We start from the raw sequence: 6134 nt of genomic DNA on the forward strand, positions 1-6134 counted from the left end.
TATAGTCAGGGCAAATCCTGAAATCATCACCATTTGAAATCTGGCTTCTTCCTTCTGTACTGCTCGGTTTACAGTGTAATCTGATTCTCCATAATCACAAGAAAGCGACTATCTTTCCCAAGGCTGAATTCCCAGAACATGACTCGCGCTTTTCCATCAACTTTGACGCCTATCTTCTCAATTCTTACATCACCGTTAAAAATAGTATTTCCAGTGCCACTGACCACACCTGTCATGACAGGACTTCGTAACAGGACAGGTGACTGTAGTGTATGGGTTTTGGAGACAATAAGTCCAATGTGAAGTGGACAAAGCAGGAAGCCGGGACAGGGCAGGGGAGGTGAAAGAAACATTTAAAAATGTGTAAAGATATAGTCAGCAACAGTAAATTTCATTTTACTTTTTTTATGATTATTTATTTATTTATTTGACAGAGAGATCACAAGTAGGCAGAGAGGCAGGCAGAGTGGGAGGGGGAAGCAGGCTCCCTGCTGAGCAGAGATCCTGATGTGGGGCTCGATCCCAGGACCCTGAGATCATGTCCTGAGCTGAAGACAGAGGCTTAACCCACTGAGCCGCCAAGGCTCCCCAGCAACAGTGAATTTTAATCCTTTACCTCCAGTGTGTGGGCTTGAACATTTATGTGTTTTCACTTTTGCCTAACAAATTAGTTTCATCTGTAAACACAAAATCTACTCTCCATTCTTGGCTCACCTCACTTCAAAATAACTTAAGAGTCTGTAAACGAATTCTTGTTTTATTTATATAAATTTTATTTTCTTAAAAAATGTATTTATTTGGAGAGAGAGACAGCGCACAAGCAGAGAGTGCAGCAGGCGGAGGGAGAAGCAGGCTCCCTGCTGAGCAAGGACCACCCCCATGTGGGACTCCATCCTAGGACCCTGGGATCATAACCTGAGCCAAAGGCAGATGCTTAACTGACTGAGCCACGCAGATTTCATTTTTACATCTGTGTTAACAACAAACGATGTTGTTTTATGTGGGAATGTTTTCAAAACACTTTAGAAACATTTTGAGTATCAAAGAACATCTGGTATTTTATGTATTACCTACAATCCAACTTATTTGAATGTAATATAACAGCCAAGGAGATAATGAGAACTTTAGACATTTTGGGACTTTTCTTTTGTCCCTTTGCAAATGGAAGTGCCCAAGTATGGAGAGGAGATTTTTTTTTTTTCTCTGTATTTGGGCAAAGCAGATGAGAGTATGGTGTAACCTGCACGCAGATTCACTAAAAGTTCTTTCTTTTAAAAACAGGACAGAGGGGAAAATATGGGGGAAAGAAAAGCTAAGTAGTTGAAAGTCTTATCCCAGTGTGAATGATGGGATGGAAAGAGCTAACCCTTCGAATAGGGACCCAGGTCCATAGATGCATTGATGACTATAGCCAGCAGATGGCAGCAGGGGGCCACATCAGGAGAATTCACCCACATGGAAAAGCCCTAGTTGGACCCTTGGGCCCAGCCACTGGCATCTACTGGGAATTGGTAGAAGATATGATGCATTTCCCTGTAGAAAACAAAACAAAAAAACACCAGGGTCAGGGTCTTCCAGAAGCCCAGGGTTAGAGTCTGGCCTCGAAAAGGAAGGGCCGGCATAGCACAGTGATGACAGTCAGCAATGTTATAAACTTCAACGTGGCTAAAAGACTAGATCCCAATTGTCCTCACTGCAGAAAAGAAAGGATAATTATGTGATGGGGTAGAGGTGTTAGCTAACACCACAGTAGTAATCATACTGCAGTATATAAATGCATCAAATCAACATGTTGTACCCCTTAAACTGACACGATGTTGTATATTTCAGTTCTATTTCAAAGAGTATTTTTAAAAAGAATAAATACAATGAAGGGTGCTCACTTCTGCAGCACATGTACGAAAATTGGAATGATAGAAGATTTAGCATGACTCCTGCACAGGAAGGACACGCAAACTCGTGAAGGGTTCCATATTGAATGCAAAGATACAATGAAGGACTCAGAGCCCTTGGTTGCCTTAGTCTGCAAGACGAAGAGGGGAAGGGAAACACAGGAATGAAGGCACAGAAGTGGGAGGAGGGTAAGTCTGTGACATACAGATGACAATGGAGAGTAGGAAGCAGGTCAGAAAGGGTGGGGATCATTTCTTTTTGTGTGACCTGGCTGTGGCGCTGATTTTAATACACTCTAAGAATAAGTGGAAGCAACCCAAATGTTTGTCAGTGGATGAATGGATAAACAAAATACGGTGTCTATGTACGGTGGAATATTACTTGGCTTTAAAAGGGCAGGAAATTTTGGGGCGCTTGGGTGGCTCAGTGGGTTAAACGTCCAACTCTTGATTTCAGCTCAGGTCTTCATCTCCGTGTCATGAGTTCAAGCCCTGCGTTGGGCTCCATGCTGGGCATGGAGCCTACTTTAAACAAAAAAAAAAAAAAAAAAAAAGAGGGAAGGAAATTCAGATACACATTACAACATGGATGAATCTTGAGGACATTGTGCTAGGTGAAATAGTCCAGTCACATATACCGTAAAAATACAAATACTATATGACTGTACGTATATGAAATATCTAGAATAGTCGAGTTCATAGAGATAGAAAGTAGAGTGGTAGTTGCCAGGGACTGAGGGGAGGGAGGAATGGGAAGTTGTTGATTAATAGGTATAGAATTTTGGTTTTGCAAGATGAAAAAGTTCTGGAGGTTGGTTGCCTCACTAACAGTACAAGAGACACATGAAAAAATGCTCAACATCACTAGCCATCAGGCAAATACAAATCAAAATCACAACGAGATACTACTTTACACCAGTTAGAATGGCTAAAATTAACAAGACAGGAAATAACAAGTGTTGGCAAGGATGCAGAGAAAGGGGAACCCTCTTACACTGTTGGTGGGAATGCAAGTTGGTGCAGCCACTTTGGAAAACAGTACGGAGGTTCCTCAAGATGTTAAAAATAGAGCTACCTTATGACCCAGCAATTGCACTACAGGGTATCTACCCCAAAGATACAGATGTAGAGAAAAGAAGGGGCACGTGCACCCCCAAAGTTCATAGCAGCCATGTCCACAACAGCCAAACTGTGGAAGGAGCTGAGATGTCCTTCAGCAGACGAATGGATAAAGATGTGGTCCATATATACAATGGAATATTACTCAGCCATCAGAAGGGAGAAACACCTACGGTTTGCATCGACATGGCTGGAACTGGAGGGGATTATGCTAGTGAAATAAGTCAAGCAGAGACAGACAATTATCATATGGTTTCACTCATATGTGGAACATAAGGAATAGCATGGAGGACCACAGGGGAAGGGAGGGAACACTGAATGGGAAGAAGTCAGAGAGGGAGTCAAACCATGAGAGACTCTGGACTCCAGGAAACAAACTGAGAGCTTCAGAGGGGAGGGGGGTGAGGGATGGGGTAACCGGGTGATGGGCATTAAGGAGAGCACCTGTGGTGATGAGCCCTTGGTGTTATACGCAACTGATGAATCACTGAACACTACATCAAAAACTAATGATGTACTATATGCTGGCTAACTGATCATCATCATAATAATAAAAGAGATAACAAGTGTTAGTGAGGTTGTAGAGAAAAGAGATCCTAACTCACTGTAGTTGGGAATGTCAATTGGCACGTTCACTGTGGAAAAAAACTACAGAATTTCCTCAAAAAATGAAAAACAGAACTACCAAATGATCTAGCAATCCATCTCTGGTATGTAATCAAAAGAAATGAAATCACTGTCTTGTAGCAGAAGCAAACTCAAGCAATTGTTTTGTTGCACTGATGCTTTAACAGACTCATAAATATGTGAAAACTTACCAAGTTGTGTATTTTATTTTTTTAAAGATTTTATTTATTTATTTGACAGACAGAGACCACAGTAGGCAGAGAGGCAGGCAGAGAGAGAGGGAAGCAGACTCCCTGCTGAGCAGAGAAGCCTATGTGGGGCTCGATCCCAAGACCCTGAGATCATGACCTGAGCCAAAGGCAGAGGCCTAACCCACTGAGCCACCCAGGTGCTCCCCAAGTTGTGTATTTTAAATGCATTCAGCTTATCTTGTATCAATTAAACCAATGAAGATGTTAAAAATTAAAAAATTTAAAAAGTAAGGTGTCTACTCATGTCTTCTGCCCATTTCTTAATTGGATTGTTTCTCTGGTGTTGAGTTTGTTAAGTTCTTTTTTTTTTTAAGATTTTATTTATTTATTTGACAGACAGAGATCATAAGTAGGCAGAGAGGAAGGCAGAGAGAAAGGGAAGCAGGCTCACCACTGAGCAGAGAGCCCAATGCGGGGCTTGATCCCAGGACCCTGGGATCACAACCTGAGCCGAAGGCAGAGGCCTCAACCCACTGAACCACCCAGGCACCTGAGTTTGTTAAGTTCTTTTTAGATCTTGGATACTAACCCTTTATCAGATATGTCGCTTGCAAATATCTTCTTCCATTCCATAGGCTGCCTTTTAATTTTGTTGACTGTTTCCCTTGCTGTGCAGAAGCTTTTTTTTTTTTTTATCTTGATAAAGTCCCAATAGTTCATTTTTACTTTTGTTTCCCTTACCTCAGGAGACATATCTGGAAAGAACTTGCTGTGGCTGATGTCAGAGAGGTTGCTGTCTGTGTTTTCCTCTAGGATTTTTGTGGTTTCTTGTCTCGCATTTAGGTCTTTCATCCATTTGAATCTATTTTGTGTATGGTATAAGGAAGTGGTCTAGTTTCATTCTTCTGCATGTTGCTGTCCAGGTTTCCCAACACCCTGTGTTGAAGAGACTGTTTTTTTCCCCATTGGATATTCTTTCTGGCTTTGTTGAAGGTTAGTTGACCATAGACTTGTGGGTCCATTTCCGGGTTCTCTGTTCTGCTCCATTGATCTATGTCTGTTTTTGTGGCACTTTGTAATTTACCTAGTTCTACTGCAGAAATACCTTACCTTGTCAAGTGCTCCTAGCAACTAGTGTGGAAGGGGGTGGATCTCTGGGTTAAAAATAAATGGGTGGGGGGTGCCTGGGTGGCTCAGTCATTAAGCATCTGCCTTTGGCTCAGGTCATGATCCTGGGGTCCTGGGATGGAGCTCCATGTCAGGCTCCACAGGAGCCTGCTTCTCCCTCTCCCTCTTGTTCCCCCTGCTTGTACTCTCTCTCTCTCTCCATCAAATAAAAATAAATAAAATCTTAAAAAAAAAAAAAAGAAAAGAACGTGGGTGGGCTATATGGAGGAAATGCAGGGAGTGAAGGGGTTAACATGGAACAAAGGGACACGTGATAGACTAGGTGGGCAGGCGGCAGGTATGGAAATTGAAAGAGGCAAAACAATCAGTTCACCATCTTTCTTGATTCCTGTTTTTCTTTGGATGTGAGAGTTAGTGATTACAGCCTTGTGTTTTCTGTTATTTCTGCACCTCATTTTTCATAAGTTCTGTTCCAAGAAGCAGGAAGTGTTCATAATTAAAAGTGCTTGTGTTCAAAGTTGGGAAAGTTACTTGCCTCTCTTGGCTTTAGTTTTCCCTCTAATAATAGTTATTATTGAGGTTTTCCTTCTCTCAGCTTGTCTTGCCACATTATTCTTGAGAACATTGCCAACGGCATCAAGCAGGAAAAGAACTTATTTGCAACATACAGGTTTCATGTTTGGTAAAACTTGATGATTTAAGGGTTTGGAAGAAAACAATTGATGTGAGTGCAGAGTTGGCTGGCCCCCAAAACTTTTCAAAGGTTAGGTGGAAACTTTCAGGGTTGCTTCTTGCCAACCATCTCCAACAATTTCCCTAAAGCTTCTGATGACACTAGCTGGGGTGACATTCTGGTTAATAAAGGTAGAAATTTTCATTAGTTCAACTGAGAGAATTGTAGCCCTATTGAACACCAGAAAAATGTGGCTCTGACACTTCAAGAGGCAATGCTTGTTACATTGGGTACATCCTGACCTCCTGGAGGTGGGGTGTTCAGTTCCTTCCACTCAACAAGTCCGTTCGAATGAAAACTTAATGTGGAATTCCTCACTTCTTCTGTTTGTTAACAATATTAATTACTTTAGCTGCTATGAAAATAAAAGAACTTCCTTCATTTGGATTTCTCAAACACTGATATGCACTGCTCACTTGAGGGTATCTGGAAATATTAACTAAA

General features: G+C 41.7%; 1 non-coding gene across 1 annotated transcript; it reads left to right on the plus strand.

The window, feature by feature from the left end:
- Positions 1-1875: 1875 nt before the first annotated feature.
- LOC125092526 (U6 spliceosomal RNA) lies at positions 1876-1979 on the plus strand. Its single transcript, XR_007124986.1, has one exon. It is a non-coding gene; the product is annotated as a U6 spliceosomal RNA (small nuclear RNA).
- The last annotated feature ends 4155 nt before the right edge of the window (positions 1980-6134 follow it).

The sequence above is a fragment of the Lutra lutra genome, chromosome X, assembly GCF_902655055.1.
Source record: "Lutra lutra chromosome X, mLutLut1.2, whole genome shotgun sequence".
NCBI lineage: Eukaryota > Metazoa > Chordata > Mammalia > Carnivora > Mustelidae > Lutra > Lutra lutra.